At 39.6% G+C, this 14062-nt stretch overlaps 2 long non-coding RNA genes across 2 annotated transcripts; one reads left to right on the top strand and one right to left on the bottom strand.

Moving 5' to 3' along the window:
- Window positions 1-218: 218 nt before the first annotated feature.
- LOC309496935 lies at window positions 219-3454 on the bottom strand. The gene is made up of 4 exons (XR_014205278.1): window positions 2939-3454; window positions 2722-2862; window positions 2211-2257; window positions 219-483 (listed from the first exon to the last, which is right to left on the bottom strand). It is a non-coding gene; the product is annotated as an uncharacterized lncRNA (long non-coding RNA).
- A 1695-nt stretch (window positions 3455-5149) lies between these two features.
- LOC309496820 lies at window positions 5150-6451 on the top strand. Its single transcript, XR_014205253.1, has 2 exons — window positions 5150-5510; window positions 5606-6451. It is a non-coding gene; the product is annotated as an uncharacterized lncRNA (long non-coding RNA).
- Window positions 6452-14062: the final 7611 nt, after the last annotated feature.

The raw sequence follows: 14062 nt of genomic DNA, 5'->3' as shown, positions 1-14062 counted from the left end.
GCCTTTAATAGCCTGCAAAAGGTTGTCCTGAACAGGCAGCTCCTCCAAAATCTTAACAGGGTGACAGAGGGCATCCACACAGGTGAACTAGAGAGTGTTCATGCTCTTTATAATAAATATGCAACAAAGAGAAAGGCCTTCAGCTATGAAAGCTTTGAAGCGCGTCTTCGCCTGGCTGCACTGGACAACAACATCAACATAGAGAGAGAGAGAGGGCAACAACCAAGACAGGTGGACACAGATTTAGGCAACAATTTTCAAAGGCTGCCAGTCAGTACGTGGTGGCACAAATAAAAGAGCAGAAAGCCTACAGTTTCCGAAAGGATATCGTCAATGGAGCCATCTTAAGACGGAAGGAGTCCAGCACCATACAGGCTACCTTACAGGAACAGAAACAGGAAGCTCACCCCACCTTAGGTCAACACAGAGGGCTTACCAAACCGGACAAAGAGCATTCTGTGGCACAACACCTTAGTCGGTTCACTAAGTAGGAAAAATTAAATCGTCAAATTGAAATCACATTTAACATATACTGTATAATCCCTACAATATACATTTTATATATATATTTGTATATTTTTATATATTATATTTATATCTATATCTATATCTATATATGAAGAGTTCAGATGCAAAAGCCTCTAAGTGCCATCTGAAATTTTCTTCTAGAATGATCATTTTTTTATCAAGCTCGTATATTTAAGTTCCGTAATTTCACTTAAATGACAATTAATAGGTCATTTTCATTGTCATTTAAGTGAAATTACTGAATTTAAATATACAAGTCTGATAAAAATGATCATTCTAGAAGAAAATTTCAGATGGCACTCAGAGGCATTTGCATCTGAACTCTTCATATATATATATATATATGAGATATAGATTTAAAAAAAAATATATATTTATTTATACACACACATACATACATACATATATACATATACATATACATATATATATATATATATATATATATATATATACATATATATACATATATATATATATATATTAGTGGTGGGCCGTTATCGGCGTTAACGTGCTGCGTTAACGCGAGACTCTTATCGCACGATAAAAAAAATATCGCCGTTAATCTATTCTCCAAGTTGGGTTGGGAGATGGCTCTATACTACACAAGCTATGATGACGCAATCTACCTGCCGCCGCGAGGTAAACCCGGCTGCAACGCATATTCGTCGTCATCTTAAGTAAACACGGCTGAAAGTGAAAGCTGGTGAAAAAGATCGGTGCAACATCCATTATTTGGACTTGGTTCGGGTTTAAGCCGTCAGACGAGCAGCAGCAAACTATATACAGAGTGTGTGGGCCGGGGTAACAGTTCGGTAAATTAACACACGACTAATCCGTTCTACCACCTCAAATTCAAAACGAAACATGATATCACTGAATACCAGCGCGCGCGTATTATTCCCATTCCAATATATCTTAGTGGTGTAGCACATAATCTCGATTTTAAGAATCGTTGTTGTGTTTCTTTTTAACTGAAAAGACATCAGTTAGACAATATTCTAATTTTAAATTTGGGGTTTCATAAGCTCCAAGCCATAATAAACATTAGACCTACTTAAGTCTCTGCAGCTAGTGTACTTAAATTTTATTTATCTGCTAAATTATGTTGTATACTTACAGTTTTGCACAATATATGTTCTCAAAACTACATACACCCTTTAAAAAAAAAAACATTTAGCAGTTGTTTAGCAGGGTCTGTAATCTGTTCTGAAATGGTTTTATTATAAAATACTGTATATCGTTATCGCAAGAGGCTGCAATGTATATCACAATATAGATTTTAGGCCATATCGCCCATCTCTAATTGATAGCCTATAGTAGTTGATAATAACATAGGCCTACCTAATGTTGCCTACGGACGGTAACAGTACAGTAGTAACCTTTTACAGTCTATGAGTAGAACAGCTTTCTCAAGCAGTTTGTGATGCATTTTGGAAACAGGAGATGAGCCCCTGGTCTAATGCGCCACCTGGCTTGAGAAACCCGTTCTCAAAGACTTACTTTTATAGTCATTATTTGGGTAGCACACATATTCTGAATGCCTTCGGCAGAATTCAAATGAGCCATTTTAATCTAGATTAATCTAGATTAATTTCAAAATTAATCTAGATTAATCTAGATTAAAAAAATTAATCTATGCCCACCTCTAATATATATATATATCAACACAGAGGGCTTACCAAAACGAACAAAGAGCATTCTGGGGCACAACACCTTAGCCGGTTCACTAAGTAGGAAAAATTAAATCGTCAAATTGAAATCACATTTAACATATACTGTATAATCCCTACAACATACATTTTATATATATATATATATATATATATATATAAATATATATATATATTTTATATGTAGCCTATATAAATAGTTTATAAATATTTAATATATATATATATATATATATATATATATACACACACACACATAATATATATATATGTATAATTTATTATCTATACTAACTCTTATTCCTACATATAATATTTATGTTCATCTATAATAGTCCTACTGCATAACCATATTCCTTTAGGCAATATCAGTTCAAATGTTGTTGTTTTTTTATATATATATGCTTAGTAAAGTTACTTTTCAGTTATTTGATATTATCCAATAAAATGATGACTTTACATGTATGCGTCTGACTTCAAATGTTTTATTATTAAAATTTACTACAAGTCCAACGCATACTCGAATCCTTGATATTCGGCTGAGGGGAAAAGATCCCTGATGTAGTTCACTGCACAGGATGGGATCGGGATCCTATTTCTTCTTCCCAAATGCCCCCTCGCCCAAAGAGTGAACTGCCGGTACGCTGTTAACCTAAACAGTCTGAGAAAAGGATATAACAAGTTAGCCTAGCCTAGCCTAGCCCAGTCGCCAATTCATAAAATACACTGTTACATACCTGCTACTTATGGGGCGCTCCAGCGTCTCAGCTCGGACATCCCTTAGAGATAGCATAGCCACCTCCAACACGTCTCTCTCACCGCACAGCATCCGAAATGAACGGTGCATGGTGATGCATTTTTCGCCGATCAATAAATGTTCCAGGTTGACCTCTCTGCAACAGATCGATTCCGGTGCAGTGTCCATGCTCCGGCAGCGCCCGCACCCACACCAGTCACTTCCCCCCAAACGATCCTGTACTGTAGGCGGAGCCTGAAACTGATCGTCCTCCATGTGGTGGTAGTCACGTACTACTGGCCTGTCCCTCACAGGCTCAAATGCGTAACCCATTCGGCCATTAAAATTACTCATTTTCGTGTGTATAGGAAATGCAGCTGCAGCTGCCTATATAGCGTCGCAGGTTCTACCATGCCAGTGATGTCATCAGAATTGCCAGCGTTCTTATACTAACAAACGCAATTTTTGTGTTGCTTAAAAAAAAGCTATATTGATATTTTTAATAATTTTTTTTAGTGTAGTTTACTTTTAATTGTCATAAACAACACGTTATCAATGTTTTTTTTTTTAGTTCAGTTCATCTTATACTGACAAGTTACTATCTGTCTTCAAACCAAAAATACTACACAAAATAATAGACTTGAGTGCCAACTTCAACTTGCCAAACCTCCAGGACCTGTACTCTTCCAGAGTGAGGAAGGGAGCAAGTAAAATCATCACAGACTCCACTCACCCTGGACACCACCTGTTTGAACTGTTACCGTTAAGTCGACGACTCAGATCACTGGCCACAAGAACATCAAGGCACAGGAACAGTTTCTCCCCACAGGCCATTTCCCTTTTGAACAGTTAAATACCCCCCAAGGCATATGCCTGTAAGTGCAATACTCCCACTGTTTAGTGCAATACCTCTAAACTCAGGTGATATTTATATTTATTCATACTATTCAAAATACTGTAATATGTTCATAATCTGTAAATGTTTATTCTGAATAAACCTAACTGTGACCATATACTTTTTATACTATATTCATATTTTATTCTTAGAATTTTTATTATATGTTTTTTGTTGTATTTGTATATGTGCACTGGAAGCTTCAGTACCAAGAAAAATTCATTGTGTGTGCAAACACACTTGGCAATAAAGCTCTTTCTGATTCTGATTACACTTTACTATATATTCACATAGAAAATAGCTGCTTTACACTTGAATAATATTTCACAATTTAACTGTTTTTACTGTATTTTTTATCAAATAAATGCAGCCTTGGTGAGCAGAAGAGACTTCTTTTAAAAACAATAAATGTTGATTTCTTTCAAACATTAAACAGAGCTTTTATTTTGGCGGAAATACGCAGGAAGACATTAGTGCTTCTTTTTGTTGACAACAACAGATTTATAAATTATTCTCATTATGAATTTGGGAAGATGTTTGATGGATGTTGCGTTCCCAAATGATAATTGTAAGCGACTCAAACATATTATTATAAGATTCTATCTGCATTCTGACTGGTTTTGAGATATTGAGCTTTAAAGTTTTTGCATTCCATTCGACTGTGTAGAAAGAACCTTTTTATTTTCTAAATAAAAAGTTCCAAAATGTACACAACTTCACATAATGTAAAGAAGTTGTCAAAGAATACGAATATGTGAATAACTCAATTTTGACAAAAATGTCAGATAGAACCAAATAATTCCAAGGGGACGATATAGCACTTACAGAAAAACATTTACTGAGAAACTGAAAGCTATGCTGTACTCCGTCCAAAACATGCAGCATGTCAGATAAGATATTCGCACTAAACCATATCACATTCTCAAATCCATCCATTCATAAAAAGGTTACCGGGCAACTGACGAGTCGCACATTTCAGCGCTGTTTTTTCTCGCACTTTGCACTTTGAACCCTGGCTAACAAGCTAATAGTGTCCAGCCGATGGCGACGTGAGCTTGTGCAGCGCTGTCAGAATCAATCCGTGCATATATTAGAAAACATAACATTTTGCAGCTTATTTATTAATTGTTTAAGGCTATTTCGCGATTTCAATCCTCATAAAATAACATACAGCAACAAGTCATTTCATGTGCTCTTGGGGCCCCCCTGGTGGCCAAGGGGGCCTGCATGAAGTTGGCCCCCCACCCAACGCAAAACGTTGTCAAAATAGGCTCAATCGTTTGTACTCCGTTTGTGCTGTAAAACGTTTTTCAAACTTCCATAAAATAGCACACTACTTCTCCTAACAGGAGTAGGAAAACAAGGGTGTGTGGCATTCAAAAAGTTCAACAAAAATTATTTAACTTGTGAAATTAAATTCAAATAGTGCAATCAGTCTTTTGTGTATAATACAGCATGTGGGCATATTTTGTTTTTATCTGACGCTCCTGTCACTCCACTTCTCAGGTCGTCATAAATCTCCCAGACACATGTGCAGTAGGCCACATAATGTCCAAGAGCATCCTGGGTTAAGCCTCCTCTAAAAGCAATGACTGCCCTTAAAGTAAATCTCTCTCCTTGGAGCATCAGATTGGAGGGAAAATTCAGACAAAGGAAATTCTGTGGAGTAGCTTCCCAGGTCAGTGTCAATCCACAGAAGTTCTCCCAAACTGTAACTGTGAGAAGCCTTCTCTGCTGAGAGCATTTTTCCTGTGGTATCTGTCTTGATTGCAGAGGGACACTGTGACGGACTTTGGATTGGCCTGAGCCAGGGGGACTCCAGAAGGTTAAGGCCTTCTTCCACTGTGGTCTGAAGATGAGCCATGCCAGAAGCCTGCAGTACAGCAACAGAAGTACAAACAAATGGAATTTCCCTTGTGACTTGTTTGCTGAGACCACAATACTGTGAGGAGCACTGTTTTGTTAATGAAACACAAGCGTGTTTTATCATTGACTTTTCAATGATAGTGGAGATGTGGCATTGTGCATCGATTTGGAGAGCACCAGACTTCAGTCGGACAGCTTTGAATATTTCACTCAGCAGCTCTGCCCTCTGTATGTAGGCCTGTGCATTCAGACCCTTTTGTGGTGATGGATTTCACTAGCTGGAGGAGGTTGTTGGAATCCTCATTGCAAACAATATTTTCAAATGTGACACTATCGCAGAAAGCACAACATAAGCATTGACAAAAAGCATCAAATGCACATGTGTTCAGCACAGAGATTCTTGATTTCCTGAGTTTAACAGGCTGTTGACTGTTTCCATTTTTCAACAGGTCCACTTTGAGTCTTTTCCCCCTCACAGATGGATCTGCATGGAGCCATTCAGGACAAGGAGAGAGGTATGAACTCCTCTTCCTCTTTTTGGGTGGAACCGCTAAGCCTCTCCAGTTTTCAACAGCTTCTTCATCTGTTGGATGGATGTTTGTGACAGTGTCAGACTTCCCAGAGCAGGAAGCATCAATTTCTGGCCTTCCATCTACACTGCATTGTGTTGTGTAGTGGATTGACTCCTGGGTCGATCACTGTCGCAACAGCTTCATCCTCTTCACCTTTTTCCACACTTTTTCGTTTTGCAGAGCCACAATAGTAATACATCTTAGTAGCTCTCTTGCATCGTCCAAGGATTGTGACATGAGAAGCTGAGCTATTGACCTCACAAAGAAATCTTTAATGAGATGTGTTTTTTTTTTTTTCAAGCAGTCCCACCGGCAGATCATCTTGATGCAGTGTGCGACATCAACCCGTACAAAACAAGGTGGGACTTTTGCTGACTGTTTACCGAGTAAGACTCCACAACACTTACTGATGTAGGTCTTAAGATCAGGATGAGGAGTAAAAGGCTTGACCAAAGCTCAGAGCAAAGCCAGAGAAAAGTCACTCACAACCTCTTTTGGAGTAGTTGCACCTGCGCGTATCCATTCTGTCAGCCAATGTGTTATGGCATTAACATCATGTCTCTCTGACAGCATTTGCACCACTGGGACACTTGAGCTCTCACCCCCTGCCACAACACCCTGATATAGGAATATATGGCCAGACTTGACATTTGGTCTCTGTAGTTTCCCCACCACTGAGCCAGTTGCATCAAAACTCACAGTGGGGTTAGTAGATGTCTTTGATAATGTCTTGCACATATACATTTGTGTTTGACTCTAATAGTGACAGAAAAACTTGTCTAGTCCAATATCTTTAATGATACCACTGTGAGGTGCACTGTAATTTAACATCTGCAGGGACAAAATAGGATCCTTGTCGCCTAATTCTAAATAATTTCTCTCTTGCTTTGCTTTGCGCATAGTGGCCAAATTAGGCGGATGACTTGGCTCAGGATCTCCATACATGGGGTTCCATTCTACCCTCACACAGTTCTTTGGATATCTGCACACGCAAGTTACCAGACATTGCACGCTTGGAACAGCCAGTGTGCAGGGAGTCATCAAGTGTTTTTAAGTAAACACTTGAACATCATTGTGCTGTTTATTTTAGGCTTTTTGTCACATTTTATGCAAATGTGGCCACGACACTCCTTTCAGTTGCCTCTGATTACAATGTATTTGTCTGTGGCTGATGGATAGACCTTGGCTCTTTTAAAGGCAAATGTGCAGGGGCATTTCACTTCTAGCCAAATGTGATGATTTATCACATGCGTCCAGATGCCAGGCTTCAAAATTGTGTATTCCCTTTTTTTTGTTTTAGAGAATTTTAATTTTTGTATGTAACCATTTCAGGCATAAATTCAATCCATTTCTGAAATGGAACTTCAAAATCAAAAGTCCAGCAATCTTTTGGACTGGAGGAAAGGGACCCTGGCTCAAAATCAGTGTCATCACTACTGCCACTTGTTTCATGATCACTTTCATGAGTAAACCCTAAAGCAGTCCAGATGTTGTGCCTGTTTCATTTAACAAAAGTGTATAGTGTCTTTGCAGTGATCTTGTTGTCTAGCTGTTTACTAAGCTCTGTCCAGATGCTCTGATTAGGAGTAGCTATGTTGCCATTTTGGACTATGGCCTCTTTTGATGAACACAGGACTGTGAAAATGGAATCCCTGTCGACTGCTGGTTTCTTGGGCATCTGGCATAAGCAAAACACAATTACCCTCTTCAATAATCCTGACTCCACAAAAATGTCATGTAAAGCATACATTTGTGTTCATTTATTACTGTATTGGTCTGAATATAAGGATAATATAATATAGTAAGGATAATGTAGAAAGATAATATATCTTATATTAGGACCAATATGGTAATGTTGACCCCTAGATTGTCAGTGTTTATTGAACAGAAAACTCATTGCTAATCCTAATATCACTAATTCAGATATGAAATGTTAACTACAGTTGCACATGTGACCCATGTTCTTTTTTTTTAATACTAAAAGGCAACTTGTGCAACTGTAATCAGCATTTCATAGCTAAAATTAGTAATATAAGTGTTATTAATGAGTTTTCTGTTCAATAACCGTAGCTCTCTTGAATGTTGTACAATTATTCTTGAAGCTACTAATATTGTAACTGACAGTTTTAAAACAATGTGTACTTACATTGGCCAGAAATTGCAATTACATTAAACTACATTAATCATGTTCTTAACATTTCAGTAGTGTCATCGTCAATGGGGCAATGGCCTTCTAATGATTCCTGACTTTCAGTAATTACCTTTACATTAACATTCAGACAAACAGAAATATTCATATAGTTAAGGTGGTGTGAAAAACAACAATAAAGGCGATATTTACAGTAGAAGGTCATACAAATCACTTTGTCTTTTTAACTTTAAGTCTTTATGTAAAATCAAATGATTAACAAGGGCATCACACATACAACGTAGTAGTATTTTAATGTAAGTATACATTAACTGTCTGTTTGAATAGGTATTAATAAATATGGCTTTGAACGGTTATAACTTAAATACGTCACACATAATAACTCAAGTCACGGTTACATATTTTCCCTCACTAATTCGTCGTCTGTTGTTGCAGAGTCAGTGGATTTCTTAAATTTGTAAACATACCAAAAATGTCAACCCAAATTTTATAATGAATGTCTTTTGACTGATTAGTATGCACAGTTCATACATTACTTTTATTACTCCCCACTGAAACAGTGTTACCTTCATTGTTGTTTAAAGGCTGCTGTTAAATGTAATTAAAAAATACTTGATATGAATAAAAAAAATGGATGATTGCATTTTGGTTTTTACATAACCTTAGTGAGCTTACACTTGGCCGGAGGTAGAGGGCTGACCTCCCCAGCACTCCACTGTTTCGTATTGCTTTAGGTGTCCCCTCGGTCAGTGGAATTACTACACGGTGTCTGTTAACTCTGCACATGTCGATTGACTTGCTCTTCAGTCGGGGGTATTCCTCCTCTATAAATGTTTTAAATTGGCCCTCAGTCAAGCTTTGAGGGACCAGAACACTTCTTACTGGATCAGCTGCAAATCAAATAATACCACATTAATTAATTATTAAGAAAAGGGCTCTGTAATTTATACTAATACAGTTTCTTCTATTTAATTACTATTTTTTTTAAATTACTACACTGAAAAGTTAACCATAGTGTAAAATCACAGTTCATTGTTACAGTCAAACTTGGCAAAGGCAAATTTTCCTGCGTCAAGTTCCACATTTGAGAACAAACTAACACTGTCTGCTAAAACTCCAGATGTTCAAAGGTGTTAAGTTCACGGCCCATTAACTGTCTACTGAGCACTAACATACTTTAGATCTCAGTTAGATAAACAGGTTTTATCGTAGTTTTTGTCCAATTCCATTGACTTGTATTGGATGAAAAACTACGATAAAACCTGTTGGAAAGCCTCTTTTGCAGCGATTTTTGTGTGAGCATATCAGTGAACACCCCTGACCACTCAGTGAGTTTCACGTCTTTGTAAACGAAAGTTTAATGCGTTTTAGGAAGGATTGTTCCAGTGCACATATGCAGCCATTCTGGAGGTGGGGGGGGGGGGGAGCAAAAGAAACCTAAAATTCTCGGGACAGCAGCATGTGTCCAAAATTTAATCTTAACCGTTCTATTTCATCAGAAACGATCTGTAAACAGGGCTTTAAGTGTAAAATACCGAACTTGTCCTTTAATAAAAATGTATGCATTTTTTCAAACAGCATTTTGACAATATCTAGTGATTAGGGACTGACCTTTCATGTTGTGTTAGATGTTGGACCAGGAGGTGAATGGGGACCACACCTCCTGCACTGCCCTTTTCCAAAACCCTCATCCTACAAACAGTAATGCACTTGTTAATGTTTGGTCCACAGCTACACACGTCTGTTATGTTGCGTTCACACCGGACGCGAATAGCGCGTCAAATTCGCGCCTGCCGCGTCTAGTTTGACGCTTGACCACTTTGTGTTAATTCGCGTGTCAAGAGCGAAATTGACGCGCGTAAAAACAAAAGTTTGAAGCAAAATTTACGCGCGTCAGAGGCGAAAGTTTCGAAACCCGTTGGCGGCCATCTTTTTTAGATGTTTATCGAGCATTAGCATTAGCATTAATCGAGAGAGTCACCGCTCGTATATGCTCTGGAGAGCAGAAACAGCTGCGTAGGGGACATCGTCGCTGTACTCGGTTCCACCAGACCCTCCAGAGGGTTTCAGGAGTTTCACAATTTGCTCCAGGAGCTAGGTTTGGTGGACCTAACGGTGAGGACGCTGACGAGGACAGCGTAGGCCGTAAGGCCTCGGCCTCGAGTGGTCGCTGCCTGACGAGCCCACGCTCTACAGCCCGGCGCGAGGTTCACCCTCGCCCGCACCCACCTAATCTGTCATTTATTTTTGTTTTGATAATAAATGGAGCCAGCCTCCAAAAGTGAAACCAGTCCTGTGATTTTTGTTTTTATACACTAAATTGTGTTTGTTGTCTTTACATTAGAATATTAATGTTTCATATAATCTAGAATAGATATGGAATAAATAGTATTCAGTACAAAATGAGTATCTCTCATATATTGAAATCGAGTTTTTATGTGAAAGATTTGCTTTGTTGTGCATTTAGGCCAAACATAAAATAACATTATAAACTGTCACTTCACCACGTGACAGCAGCAAGCAGGCTCCTGATTGGTTAACGCGGCGCGAATTGACGCAGAAGTTCAGATTTTTCAACTCGGGCGGCAGACGCGAATTTGCGTCAAACGCGTGAATGCACAAATAGCACTAATAAAATCATTCGCGCTTAACGCGCCCGACGCTCAATTCGCGCTATTCGCGCGAACGAGGCGTATTCGCGTCTACCGTGCCGCGCTGTACGCCTCATTCGCGCCGCAGGAATCTTTTACGCGCGTAACGCGTCTTTGCATTGACTTAACATTGAAATCACTTGCGCCTGACGCGCTATTCGCGTCCGGTGTGAACGCACCACTAGAAGTGCACAGTAATGGTGCGTTCACACCGGACGCGAATACGCCTCGTTCGCGCGAATAGCGCGAATTGAGCGTCGGGCGCGTTAAGCGCGAATGATTTTATTAGTGCTATTTGTGCATTCACGCGTTTGACGCAAATTCGCGTCTGCCGCCCGAGTTGAAAAACCTGAACTTCTGCGTCAATTCGCGCCGCGTTAACCAATCAGGAGCCTGCTTGCTGCTGTCACGTGGTGAAGTGACAGTTTATAATGTTATTTTATGTTTGGCCTAAATGCGCTGCGCTGTCCTCGTCAGCGTCCTCACCGTTAGGTCCACCAAACCTAGCTCCTGGAGCAAATTGTGAAACTCCTGAAACCCTCTGGAGGGTCTGGTGGACCCGAGTACAGCGACGATGTCCCCTACGCAGCTGTTTCTGCTCTCCAGAGCATATACGAGCAGTGACTCTCTCGATTAATGCTAATCCTCGATAAACATCTAAAAAAGATGGCCGCCAACGGGTTTTGAAACTTTCGCCTCTGACTTTGTGTTAATTCGCGTGTCAAGAGCGAAATTGACGCGCGTAAAAACAAAAGTTTGAAGCAAAATTTACGCGCGTCAATTTCGCTCTTGACACGCGAATTAACACAAAGTGGTCAAGCGTCAAACTAGACGCGGCAGGCGCGAATTTGACGCGCTATTCGCGTCCGGTGTGAACTCGGCATTAGCCATCAAGATGAGGTCACTTTGAAGAGGCACAACATAGGCGACAGCACTGTTTAGTCCACTGTCTTCTTTTAAATATGACACTGTGTAGCCTCCTGCTGGGACTGGCAAGTCAATTAGTTTTCTGCTTCTGCAGCACCACATTATCTTAAACTCACCGACACTACAGAGGGCTGTAAAAGCTTCTTCAATTTGAACTTTTACATCTGCTGCAGAACCATTCACTGGAAATTTTATAACTTTCCTGCCAAGTCCATTTATTTGTAGGATCAGGGTCTTCTCTGCTGTTGGAACTGCATCTGTAGATCTTAGCGCACAACCGAAGAAAACGTGCTCCCATGGCCCACACACTGGCTTGTTAACCCTCTGAGGTCTGAGCTGTTTTCTGGGCCCTGGAGGTGTTCTGACATGCTCTGACATTTGTGTTTTTTTCTGTTACTAGTGACATTTTCATGGCTAAAGTCTAATTACACTGTATTCAGCACAAACTCTGCTACAATAATATATCAGCAGCATGTATGTAAAAGTTTGTAGTTTTGAGATAATGACATTTATGCGTGGTTTGTGAAAATACAAAAAAAAATTCTCACTGAAATAAGGCCATGAAAAGTGCTCACTGGACCATTCAGAAGCTTAGAATGGCGCCTATAACCAATGCCATCATTATGTTTTGCAACAATTAGGTTGCGAAGGTCTTGAGACAGCTCTTTGCTTTTACCCTTCATGAGATGTGTCTTGTGTGACACCTTGGCAATGAGACCTTTTTGTAGGCCATCATTTGGGACTGAACCAGCTGTTATTAATTTCCACTGACAGGGGGCTGGATTGCTTTTTAATTACTGTAAGTTTTCAGCAGTTGTCTTGGCTTTCCATGCCTTTTTGCGCCTCCCTTTCTTCATGTGTTCAATACTTTTTCCCTGTGTCATTTCACATTATTACACATAACTTAATTTCTGAACTTATTTTTGTTTGTTTCTTTGTATGTATGGCTTACTTGGGTTGTTACCAACATCTGGTGAAAATTTCATGTCAATAGCACCTTTGGAAATATATTTACTGAGAAAAATGATGACGTGTTCAATACTTATTTCCCCCGCTGTATATATGGTTTTGTGTCACTTTTGAAACATAGACCACCAAACTGTGGGGCTTCCAGTGCACAGCTTTTTCCTTTATTTTTTTTCTATGGTAAAACTTAAAAGGATTTCTGTTTTCGGTTTTTAATAATTTTCCTTTGAATACTGTGGGCCCTATTTTAACAATCTGAAACGCAAGTATCAAGCGCGAAACGCAAGTAACTTTGTGGGCGGGTCTTGGGCGTTGTTGCTATTACACCGGCGGGATAAATTACTCTTGCGGCCAACGCAAATCTAAAATGGGTTGGTCTGAAGTAGCTTCATTATTCATAGGTGTGGTTTGGGCGTAACATGAAATAAACCAATCAGAGTGTCATCTCACATTCCCTTTAAGAGCAGGCGCGCTTGTTCCATGGCAGATTGCTATTATAACGGCGGATTTGCCAGGCGCACGCCAGGAGCGGTTCACAGCCGAGGAGACCGACGTTCTCGTCAGGGCCGTAAAACACAGAGAAGTGACATTGAATGGGGATGGGAGAAACCCATCCAAATTAGCCTCGGTTAAACAGGCGTATAAAAATTTGGGTAAATCTGTAAGCTAGATTTATGCCTATTTTTTCACATCTTCATGGACACAACAATGATTTCCCTCGTGTGTTAATATTTTTCCTTGTTATAATGTATGGTTTTCTAAAAATGAAAACTGCTGCGTCTGTGTGTAGATGAGATTAAAAAAAAAAAGTGTATGCACGTTGTGCACACGCTACATTGATTATGGCCAAGCATGCGTCCTTAAAATAGCATATGAATAACATGCGCCACTGACTTTAGACTAGGTTTTTCCTGGTCAGTGGCGGATTTGTTTTCTAAACCTGCAAAATAGCACCAGGGAACGTTTGCGCCGGAACACGCCTCCTCTTTGTGCTGAACCGCCCCCGGGAGCGCAAGTTAATTTCCTAATTTACCGACGTGCATCTGTGGAGGGAAAAGTCCGCTGTGCCCGGGTGCAAAATAGGAATGATACATGCGTT

Source organism: Leuciscus leuciscus, assembly GCF_965113295.1.
Source record: "Leuciscus leuciscus genome assembly, chromosome: 4".
Taxonomy (NCBI): Eukaryota; Metazoa; Chordata; class Actinopteri; order Cypriniformes; family Leuciscidae; genus Leuciscus; species Leuciscus leuciscus.
This window is presented reverse-complemented; position numbering and strand designations above follow the sequence as displayed.